The sequence below is a fragment of the Mobula birostris genome, chromosome 13 (assembly GCF_030028105.1).
Source record: "Mobula birostris isolate sMobBir1 chromosome 13, sMobBir1.hap1, whole genome shotgun sequence".
In the NCBI taxonomy this organism is placed as follows: Eukaryota; Metazoa; Chordata; class Chondrichthyes; order Myliobatiformes; family Myliobatidae; genus Mobula; species Mobula birostris.
Window position 1 is genome coordinate 83718393 of NC_092382.1, and position 12790 is coordinate 83731182.

Sequence of the window (12790 nt, forward strand, 5' to 3'; positions counted from 1 at the left end):
CATTGTTTGTGTGATCAGTCAGACAACTGAAAGATTTTCGCTCTCAGTCAGCTTCCAAATGTTGTTACACTGTCATGCGTTGCCACGCCCCGCTGCTGATTCCCTTCTCCTCATCATACGTTCTTACCCCGACCGTCGTCAAGATCCCCAAACTCTGCCCTGTGCAGACCTGCCTCTGGTTTCTGACCCTGCTTCATTGAACATCCAACGGATGGTTTCCCATTCTGCTTTCAGTCTTTAGAGGACAGTGGTGTTTTCTAACAACCCTTTAGAAGCAGGGAAAATGACACATAATGTGGAAATGAGTCGTCATTACGGAGGTTAACGACCAATGTCATTCTTCCTCAGCCCAGAGATTTCAGGGCGAAGAACATCTCAGACAGAACTGCAGTCAGCTCGGCTTCTTCAGTCTGCAGAAAATTCAAGGGAAACCTCTTCACCCACAGAGTGGTGACTGTTCGGAACCCATAAGCACAGGGAGAGCGAGAGATGAACAACAGGGCAGGATTTAAATTGACCGTCATGGAACTGAATCACTGGCAGGGTCCAGCTGACCTGAGTTGATTCTCTACTGTACACTAGGTGTGTTATAAATTCACCAAGTACCAGAGACAGAGTTTAAAATAAACTGATTTATTTGTCTCAGATCCAGAATATTAAACTCCAGTTCCACTAAAGGTGAATATGCAGCAGAAGAAACTCCTCCCATGCCCAGTGACCAGGGTGCAGAACTGGGTGTGGTGAGCATCAGCAATAATTGCAGAGTTCAGCACCGACAGTCACTCTCGAAATTGCATTCAGCAACTGTGATGGACAAATATCCAGCATGCAGCTTATTGAAACTTTCTCCCCAGTGTGAACCCGGCAGTGTGTCACAAGTGTAACATACTGTAAGGTTCCACTGCTAATGTAACGGCCTCTGTGCAGTGTTTCACTGCTGAGGTAAAGGTTTCTCTGTAGCAGCAATGTTTAGGTTATGACTGGAGATAACAGGGTTTTGGAGTGCGGGGCTATCCAATGAGAGAAATGTTCTTTCTTGTGAGTCTGGAAGAGGGATTTTCGTGGTCTTTTGTTGTGGAGAGATGAGAAGATGCAAATGGAGAGAGTGGGCCCTTTTTTTTTGTTTACTTCACTAACCATATAGAACCATAAAACACTACCACACAGAATCAGGCCTTTTGGCCCTTCTTGGCTCTGCCGAACCATTTTTCTGTCTAGTCCCACTGACCTGCACCTGGACCAATTTACCACATTATCATCCAGATCACTGATATAGATGACAAATAACAATGGACCCAGCACTGATCCCTGTGGCACACCACAAGTCACAGGCCTCCACTCAGAGAAGCAATCCTCTCCTACCACTCTCTGGCTTCTTCCATTGAGCCAATGTCTAATCCAATTTACCACCTCTCCATGTATACCGAGCAACTGAATTTTCCTAACTAACCTCCCATGTGGGATCTTGTCAAAGGCCTTACTGGAGTCCATGTACACAATATCCACTGCCTTCCCTTCATCCACTTTCCTGGTAACCTCCTCGAAAAACTCTAACAGATTGGTTAAACATGACCTACCACGCACAAAGCCATGTTGACTCTCCCTAATAAGTCCCTGTCTATCCAAATACTTGTAGATCCTATCTTTTAGTACTCCTTCCAATAACTTACCTACTACCGTCGTCAAACTTACCGGCCTATAATTTTCCAGATTACTTTTAGATCCTTTTTTAAACAACGGAACAACATGAGCCATCCTCCAATCCTCCGGCACCTCACCCGTAGATGCCGACATTTTAAATACATCTGCCAGGGCCCCTGCAATTTCAACACCAGTCTCCTTCAAGATCAGAGGGAACACCCTGTCAGGTTCTGGGGATTTATCCACTCTAATTTGCCTCAAGATAGCAAGCACCTCCTCCTTTTCAATCTGTACAGTTTCCATGATCTCACTACTTGTTTCCCTTAATTCGATAGACTTCATGCCAGTTTTCTTAGTAAATACAGACGCAAAAAACCCATTTAAGATCTCCCCCATTTCTTTTGGCTTCACACATAGCCGACTACTCTGATCTTCAAGAGGACCAATTTTATCCCTGACAATCCTTTCACTCTTAATATACCTGTAAAAGCTCTTTGGATTATCCTTCAGCTTGACTGCCAAGGCAACCTCATGTCTTCTTTTAGCCCTCCTGATTTCTTTCTTAGTTTTTTTTGCACTTTTTATACTCCTCTAGCACCTTATTTGCTCCCTGTTTCCTATATGTGTCATACAACTCTCTCTTCTTCTTTATCAGAGCTCCAATATCCCTTGAGAACCAAGGTTCCTTATTCCTATTCACTTTGCCTTTAATCCTGACAGGAACATATAAACTCTGCACTCTCAAAAATTTCTCCTTTGAAGGCTTCCCACTTACCAATCACATCCTTGCCAGAGAACAAACTGTCCCAATCCATGCTTTTTGGATCCTTTCTCATTTCTTCAAATTTCGCCTTTTTCCAGTTTAGAACCTCAAACCGAGTACCAGATCTATCGTTATCCATGATCAAGTTGAAACTACTGGCGTTATGATCACTGGAACCAAAGTGCTCCCCTACACACTTCCGTCGCCAGTCCTAACTCATTTCCGAATGGGAGATCTAATATTGCATCCTCTCTAGTTGGTACCTCCATATATTGATTTAGAAAACTTTCCAGAACACACTTTACAAGCTCTAACCTGTCTAGACCTTTAACAGTATGGGAGACCCAATCAGTATGTGGAAAATTAAAATCCCCTACTATCACTAACTTTTGCTTCCTGCAGTTGTCTATCTCTCTGCAGATATGCTCCTCCAAGTCTCGTTGACTACTGGGTGGTCTGTAATACAATCCCACTAATGTGGCCATACCTTTCCTGTTTTTCAGTTCCACCCATATGGACTCAGTAGACAAGCCCTCTAATCTGTCCTGCCTGAGCACTGCTGTAACATTTTCCTGACTAGCAATGCTACCACCTGCACCCCCCACCACCTTTCATTCCTCTGCCTCTATCACGTCTGAAACATCAGAACCCTGGAACATTAAGCTGCCAGTCCTATCCCTCCTGCAGCCAAGTTTCACTAATGGCTATAATGTCGTCATTCCATGTGTCAATCCATGCCCTCAGCTCGTCTGCCTTCCACACAATACTCCTTGCATTGAAATAGACACACCTCAGGAGATTGTTTCCACCATGCACAACCCTTCTAATTGTGGCTTTGCACGAGCTTTTAACATCATTTATTTTCACCCCCGCTCCACTATCTGCTCTGGCACTCTGGTTCCCATCCCCCTGCACACCTAGCTTAAACCCTCCCCAATAGCACTAACAAACCTCCCCGCAAGGATACCGGTCCCCTTGTAGTTCAGGTGTAACCCGTCTCTCTTGTACAGGTCCCACCTGCCCCAGAAGAGATCCCAATGATCCTGAAATCTGAAACCCTGCCCCCTACACCAGTTCCTCAGCCTCAGTCAAAGTAAGAATTATAAAGCTCAATCGTTTAATCAGATATTGTCTACTGTTTATTATTTCCGGGTACTGATTTGTAACAGGGGACACATCACGCAGCATCCACCCAAACGAGATTTCTTAAGTTTGGCCGGGCAGGGGGGCTATCACCCCCTACATTAATCTGCTAGCTGAAGCGAGAGTTACATAAGGTTAGATGACTGAGTGAATCGCTTCCCACATTCACAGCAGGGGAACGGCCTCTCCCCAGTGTGAACTCAGTGATGCACATTTGGTTGATTTGGTTGAGAGAATCTCTTCCCAATGTCTGAACAGGTGAACGGCCTCTCCCCAGTGTGAAGTCGCTGGTGTCTCAGTAGGTGGAATGACCGAGTGAATCCCTTCCCACATTCTGAGCAGGTGAATGGCCTCTCCCCAGTGTGAACTGACTGGTGTCCCTTCAGTTGAGATGACTGAGTGAATCCCTTCCCACACACTGAGCAGGTGAACGGCCTCTCCCCAGTGTGAACTAACTTGTGTACAAGTAGGTGGGATGACCGACTGAATCCCTTCCCACAGTCTGAGCAGGTGAACGGCCTCTCCCCAGTGTGAACTTGCTGATGTCCCTTCAGATGAGATGAGTAAGTGAATCCCTTCCCACAGTCCAAGCAGGTGAACGGCAGCTCCCCTGTGTGAACTCGCTGGTGTGCCTTCAGGTTGGATGACCAAGTGAACCCCTTCCCACACACTGAGCAGGTGAATGGCCTCTCCCCAGTGTGAACTCTCTGATGTACCTTCAGTTTAGATGACTGAGTGAATCCCTTCCCACAGTCTGAGCATTTGAACGGCCTCTCCCCAGTATGAACTGACGTGTGTACCAGTAGGTCGGATGACCGAGTGAATCCCTTCCCACAGTCTGAGCAGGTGAACGGCTTCTCACTGGTGTGAAATCGCTGATGTCCCTTCAGTTCAGATGACGAAGTGAATCCCTTCCCACAGTCCGAGCAGGTGAACGGCCGCTCCCCAGTGTGAAATCGCTGATGTATCTTCAGTTGAGATGACGAACTGAATCCCTTCCCACAGTCTGAGCAAGTGAATGGCCTCTCTCCAGTGTGAACTCTCTGATGTAGCTTCAGTTTAGATGAGCAAGTAAATCCCTTCCCACAGTCCGGGCAGGTGAACGGCCGCTCCCCGGTGTGAACTGACTGGTGTCTCAGTAGGGCGGATGACCGAGTGAATCCCTTCCCACAGTCTGAGCAGGTGAACAGCTGCTCTCCAGTGTGAACTCGCTGGTGAGCCATTAGGTCAGATGACCTAGTGAATCCTTCCCCACAAATTCAGCAGATTACCAACATCTGCCCAGTGTGAACTGACTGGTGTGTCCACAGGTGGGAAGACCGACTGAATCCCTTCTCACACACAGAACAGGTGAAGGGCCTCGTCCCAGTGTGAACTTGCTAATGTACCTTCAGTTGAGATGACCGACTGAATCCATTCCCACAGTCTGAGCAGATGAATGGCCTCTCCCCGTGTAAAATGACGGGCATGCCAGTCAGTCAGATGATCGAGTGAATCCCTCCCCACAGTCTGAGCAGGAAGGATGATAGAGTGAATCCCTTGCTCCTCTTCTTAAGTATCTGGACAGAGACAGCAAAACTGGCGTGTTGTGCTCAAGATTGCTGCAGACAAATTCCTTGTCGTGTTTAACCTGTAAAAATATTTACAAAATCCATCAATGGGTGTACGACAACGTTTCAGAAGAAATGAATTGAGTTGTCAAGGTGTGATCTGGCATCACACTGTTACTGTGAAGTTCAACCCAAGCTGGAGAGAGAAATCATCTTCTCACTGGTCACAGTGCTGGTATCTGGAATGACCATCAAACTCTCTGATGCTCTTCCTGTCTCAATAAGAATGGGGAATTTCTGCCATCTCCAATCTGTGACCTGCTCAGTCTGACTCTCTCCATTGGCATTATTCCCTCTTCCCACTGAGCTGCATGGGTGCCTGGCCCCACAGTAACTGAAACACTCTCACACAAATAGCTGGCAGTGCATTCCACGCACCCACCACTCGCTGTGTAAAAAACTTACCCCTGACATCCCCTCGGTATCTATTTCCAAATACCTTAAAACTCTGCCCCCTTGTGTTAGCCATTTCAGCCCTGGCAGAAAATCTCTGGCTATCCACACAATCAATGCCCCTCATCATCCTATACCCCTAAAAAAGGCTCTAAACATAAACAAGGAAATTATATATTGAAGATTTGTTCGAAGTATACAAAATTATAAGGGTATAGATAGGGTAAATGCAAGCAGCTCTTTCCACTGAGGTTGGGTGGGATGACAACCGGAGGCCATGGGTGAAAATTTAACGGGAACATTTGGAAAATCTCTTTACTGAAATGGTCGTGAGCGTGTGGAATGAAATGCCAGCACAAGTGGTGAATATGAGCTCGGTTTCACCATTTCGAAGAGGTTTGGATGGAAGCCTGGATGGTAGGGGTACGGAGGGCAATGGTCCCAGTGCAGGTGGTTGCATTGGACAGCTTAAATGTTTTTTTGGCATTGAATAGATGGGCCAAATAGCCTGTTTCAGAACTGAACTTCTCCATGTTTCCATGACGGAGAAGCTGGTCAAACTTGTTTGGAAAGGAAAAGGTCGGAGTGACAACTGAGCAGCAATGGCTGGAGTTTCTGGGAGCAATTCAGGAGCTAAGTGATCGATACATTCCAAAGAAATGGAAGCATTGGAAAGGCAGGAGGACACAACCATGGCTGAAATGAGAAGCCAAAGCCAACATAAAAGCCAAAGAGAGGGCAAACAAAACAGCAAACACTAACAGGGAATGGAGTTGCACAGTGTGAACTTGCTGATGTACCTTCAGTTGAGATTACTGACTGAATCCATTCCCACTGTCTGAGCAGGTGAATGGGTTCCTCCCTGTGTAAAATGACGAGCGTGCCAGTCAGTCAGATGATCGAGTGAATCCCTTGCTCCACTTCTTAAATATCTGGACAGAAACAGCAAAACTAGCGTGTTGTGTTCAAGATTCCCGTAGACAAATTCCCTGTCATTTTTAACCTGTAAAAAGATTTACAAAATCCATCAATGGGTGCAGGACAACATTTCAGATGAGATCACTTGAGCTGTCAAGGTGTGATCTGGCATCACGCTGTTACAGTGAAGTTCAACCCAAGTTAGAGCAAGAAATCATCTTCTAACTGGGCACAGTGATGGTATCTGGAATGACCATCAAATTCTCTGATGTTCTTCCTGTCTCTATGAGAATGGGTTCAGAGGAGATGTGAGGGGTAAGTTTTGTTACGCAGAGAGTGCTGAGTGTGTGGAATGGGCCGCTGGCAACGGTGGCAGAGGTGGATACAATAGGGCCTTTTAAGAGACCCCTGGACAGGTATATGGAGCTCAGAAAATTAGAGGTAATTTCTCAGGTATGGACATATTCGGCACAGCTTTGTGGGCCAGAGAGCCCGTGTTGTGGGGTAGTTTTTTTTTCTATGTTTCTACCATCCCCAATCTGTGACCTGGCTCAGTTTGACTCTCTCCATTGGTATTATTCCCTGTTCCCACTGAGCTGCATGGGTGCCTGGCCCCACAGTAACTGAAACACTCTCACACGAATCGCCTTTGTTAACGTGCAGCTGGGATTTTCTTTTATGTATTATTAACTTTTCTTTTATGTATTATTAACTGCCACAGTTTTAACACCATATAAACAATTCCTGCTGAGATGAATGGTTGGTCCGCACAGCTAGTAAAAGGACTTAAAGTGAGTTTTTGTATTATTTCAGGTTCTTGTCACAGTCATAGAATAATACAATACAGAAACAGGCCCTTTGGCCCACCTGGTTGGTGCCGAGCTACTTAAACTTTCTACTGCCATACCCCTACCATCCAGGTACCTGTACAAACCTCTGAAATGTTCAACTTGAGCTTGCAGGCACCGGGTGTGCTGGCTGCTCATTCCACACCTGGATGACGGTCTGTGTGAAGACGTTTCCCCTCATGTTCCCCTAACCTTTCAGCTTTCACACTTGACCCATGGCCTCTGGTTGTAGCCCACCCAATCCCAGTGGAGAAAGCCAGCTTGCATTTACCCTATCTATGCACCTCTGTCACAATCAAACCTCCCCTCAATCTTCCACATTCCAAGCAATAAAGTCCTGATCTGTTCAATCTTTCCCAATAACCCAAGTCCTCCAGACCTGGCAACATCCTTGTGAATTTTTTCTGAACTCTTTCAACCTCTTTTACATCTTTCCTGTAGGTAGGTGACCACAACTGCAAACAAGACTCCAAATTAGGCCTCACCAATGTCTTCTACAAGTCAACATAACATCCATAGGACCGAAAGAAGCTGCAGAAGATTGTGAACACGGCGCAGCGCATCACACAAACCAATCTTCCGTCCTTGGACTCACTTTACACCGCACACTGTCGGAGCAGTGCTGCCAGGATAATCAAGGACACGACCCACCCAGCCAACACACTTTTCGTCCCTCTTCCCTCCAGGAGAAGGTTCAGGAGCTTGAAGACTCGTACGGCCAGATTTGGGAACAGTTTCTTTCCAACTGTGTTTAACCAACACCCCCGACTCCCCACACTCGCACAAGCCAAACTTACCACTAGAATATTAGACCTCTGCTAGTTTAAATTCCTGAACTAACAAATCCCTTGTCACCGCTTTGACTTTCCTCTGCCAGGTAATTTCCCGACCCCGAGCAGTTTCTAAAGTGGCCTACCTGTTGTTGTGCAGGATAACATCAAGAGAACTCTGCGATGGCTATTTAACCTCATTCCCCTTCCTGACTCTCACCCAGTTTCCTGTGTCCTGCACCTTGGGTGTAACTCACCTCTCTTCATGTCATATCTATCACCCCCTCCAACTCCTGGATGATCCGGAATTCATCCATCTCAAGTTCCAACTCCTTAAAGTGCAGGGTTACAAGCTGCAGCTGGATGCACATCTTGTAGGTCAGTGGTCCCCAGCCACCGGGCCATGGACCGGTACCGGGCCGCAAGGCAACGATATGATTTGGCGATATGAGTCAGCTGCACCCTTCCTCATTCTCTATCATGCCCACTGCTCTGCTGAACTTGAACGCATGAGAGGTCAAACCGCACACGTCATCCATGTCAGCACGGGAAGAAGATCGACTCCTCGAGCTTGCAAATGACGGTGGGCTGAAAAGTACGTTTGACATAACATCTCTGCCGGCATTCCGGATCAAAGTCAAGGCTGAATATCTTGGGATAGCCACGAAAGCACGAAAAACGTTGATTCCATTTCCAACATATCTCTGCAAAGCGGGGTTTTCTGCAATGAATGCAATGAAAACTAAATTGTGGAATAGACTGGACATAAGGAACTCCCTTCGAATATCGCTGTCTCCCATCACCCCTCGATGGCACCGTCTTGTTGCAGGGAAACAAGCCCAGGGCTCCCATTGATTCAGCGATATTGGTGTGTTGCAATGATTTTATATGTTCATACGGGGAAAATATGTGCTGTGTGTTTAATATCCAAACGTTACTTAAAATGTTATGATGACTTACAAGTGACTTATAATTGACTTATCACTATATAACAGTAATATAAAGTAAAAGCTGGAATGATACGATAAATACACAGCCTATGTAAAGTAGAAATAATGTATGTACAGCGTAGTTTCACTGAACAGAATAGCCAAAAACAATTTGTAGAAAAAAAATCGGTACGTACACGCATGCACACACAAGTGCCCGTGCAAGGCTTCATGGTCATTGTAGTCTTTCTCAGAGTAAACACAACTTATTTGACTGCTATCCTTGTCCCTTCGTAACCCTACCCCGCCCCACCCCGAGTCGGCCGGTCCACAAGAGTATTGTCAATAATAAACCAGTCTGCGGTGCAAAAAAGGTTGGGAACCCCTGTTGCAGGTGAGGGCATCAGGGACACTGGAGGTCTCCCCACCTTCCCACCAATGTCCCTTCTAATTGGTAATGACCAGTGTGCACAAAAATCTTGTACTGTGCATTTTTTCCACCCAGTGACAAAATGTGCACAGTGAATTTTATATAGAGAGGTATTCATTCTTACAGCTAGCAAATCACTGGCACTAAGAACTTTGATCTCCTTTGGGTTCGATTGGGTTCATCTGCACTCTCACACAACCTATCTCGTAGGCCTGTTAACGGGTAATGAAGGATTTTCTCACAAGAGCCTTTGCACACTGTCCAAGTGCACCCAGTGCTCCTGAACCCCAATCCTCCCAGTGCTCAGATACGGTGGCTGCTCGGGTAAAAGAGATCCACACAGGGAATACTGAGGATTATTCCGAGACAGGGAGGGAAGAATCCAATAAAACCCCAGAGTTAATGGCTCCACAAAGACAATTGCCCACCCAAATGCTGCCCAATCCACGAGCAGGAGGAGGGACAGCCCTCAGTGATTCCTCTGTATGCACCCTGGAAGCCTTAAGAAATGATAATGATCATGAATCAGGCCCCAGATAGAAAAGAAAAACCAGTGCAGTTTGTTCAGTATGTCCACAGTACTACACAAATGTATAAAGTGACACCGCAAGATTTATTCTGTCTCTGCTGCACGATTCTCTGAGCTGAGGAGGGGGAAATGAAAGGCAGAATTGAGATACCAAACCTATCAGGAGTTACCAGTGGGAAACCATAATGAGAATGAACAGACAGACCGGATTATTCAAGCCTTGGAAAGGGCCCTCCGGCAACCTGTAAACATCACTAAAGTACTTGAATGCAAACCTAAGCCTGGGGAATCGGGACCAGACTATTGGGAGCGATTTGTGGCCTGCTACGGCACTTTCACAGGAGACCAAGCCTTTAATGATGGGAATCCGTCTGCCCAGTTTGATGTCTTACTGCTCCAATGCTTACCAACTAAGTTAGCCAACATGATTAAAACAAATAATATGGATTGGCCTGACAGTGAACAAAATCGAATGCGACGAGCTTTGACATACTATTGCGAGCCGACTTTCGAATCCTGATCAACCCCGAAGGGCACTAATATTAAAGGTGAATATGTTCAGCAGGGTGAAGGACGCGAGTGAGCTATATCTGGGGATCAGAAATGGGAACAAAAACCTACCAAGGGACAGGTGGGGACAACAATCCATATACAAATTGACAAGCAAGGATGCTTCCTACCATGAGTACCACTCCTCGGGAAAAGCCCAATGTAATATTGCAAGTTGCTGGAATTCCAATTCTGTTTATGATTGATATGGGGGCAACCACAACCACTCTCAACCAGGTATCGGAAAATAGTATTGGAAAAGGGATTCCAGCTATCAGATTCTACAATCACTCTGTCTGGGTTTGAAGGCACAGAACGTACGTATTCACGTACCCAGCCACTGAAGGTGGAATTCCAGGGGGACCCAGTGTGTGGTTTCATTTACAGTCACCACCAGTCTGAGGTGTAATCAAGCAGGGAGAGACTTGCTCTAACCATTGTAAGTCAAGATTCTCTGCACAGACAAGGATAGCACTCTGGGACCTCTCCGAGGGAAGAACCTGGAGTTCCTTGCCTACACCCTGACAAAACAAGTCCCCAGCACCAAGGGAGACTGGCAAGACTCTGCCGCGGGCCAACTCCGATACTGGAAGGAGTCTGAGGTGAAGACGGGACATCTGGTAAGGCACACTTTTAATATTGACCGAACCCAAGATGTTATACCCCATCTCTGGGCAATTTCAGGCCATGAAGTCGGCCACACCAACTGCTCCCTATCCGGATCACCGTGAGAGAAGGACAGACTCTCCCACCCATTTCGCAACATCCCCTCAATCCCGAGGCAATATTTTATGAGGATGGAAGCTCTTTGTGAATCCAGCACGATATTCTGGCTATGCGATAGTGACGGACAGTGAAATAGTTGAGCAAGCCTCTTTTGAGGCAGCTGTCTCCACCCAGAAGGCTGAGCTGCTTGCTCCGACTCGTGCCTATATCCTAGCAACAGACAAAAGTGCGAACGTTTACACAGATTCCCGTTATGCATTTGGAGTTGTACATAAATAATCTTCCGGAAATTGTACATGACTACGGGCCAACTAACCAAAATTCTCCAAGCATTACATTCGCAGGTATGGCAGGCTTACAAGGAAGAGAACTACCCCACAGAGAGGAGTGACTATCCCACCATAGAACTTGGGAATTTTGTCCTGATCAAGAACTGGAATTGAGGGAAACTCGGACCTCGGTGGAGAGGACCACATCAGGAGTTACTGACCACTCCCACGCTGTGAAACTGAAGGGGCAATCTCGGTGGATACATCAAACAGACAACAAATGTGTTACTGAAGGAGCTGAGTAGAAGGACTCTCTTGGACGAAAGGAAAATGTATTGGTTGATAGTGGTGTTCATGTTTACATCTTTGAGAGGGCTCACCCCAGAATCCGGGGGCCCCCATGTTAACACCTTTCTGTCACACCTATGCCAAACAGATAGAACTAGGGGCCTGCTGGGTTTGTGCCGAAATTCCCCAGCATGGTAAAACTATGATTCCAATGTCAGTAATCACGCTCAACCAGAGTGAGGAACTCCCAGCCTGGGCTTTCTCAAATATCACCCGGGGAAGTGAGGTGAGGAACTGTGGTTCAGTCAGAGATGACTGTGGCTGTCAGTGTCTTGAGGGATGGTATCTCAGGCCCCCACCAAACAGAACTTCCTATACTGGGAAACATGCATCCTGGCCATACTTGCAGGTGCCCAACAGCGGAGAGGAATAACTGAGACTGAGCGATTTTGGATGATCACTTTTCTCTCCTATGGAGTAGCCAGGAATTCACGAGAGATAATCAATTTGGCTACAGCACTTGAGGAGCTGGCCACAATACTGCAGGGGCTCTGACACAAACACAGGCCCAAGTAACAGAAATATCCACTGAAATGACTGCAATCCGGCAAACAGTCCTATAGAATCGTATGGCTTTAGGTTTTATCCTGGCTGAGAAAGGGGGAACCTGTGCTATTACTGACACAGAATGCTGCACCTATATTCCTGATGACTCTACTAACATTACATCCCTCTCCAAGCACACTGCCAAGGAGATTGACAGCATCAAGAGAGTAGGGCAGGATTTACACGGGTTCACCAAAGGGTTGAAATGGTGGTTTTCGAAGGCCTGTTCGGTAATATGTGGGGCGAGATATTGCATTATGGCCTAATAGTTGTACATATGATTGTTATGATTACTGTTGTCTGCTGTTTTTACCCACTGATGAGTCAATGCTGTACTCGGTTACTTTCTCTGTAAAAAAAATACTGCTTTGTTGATCA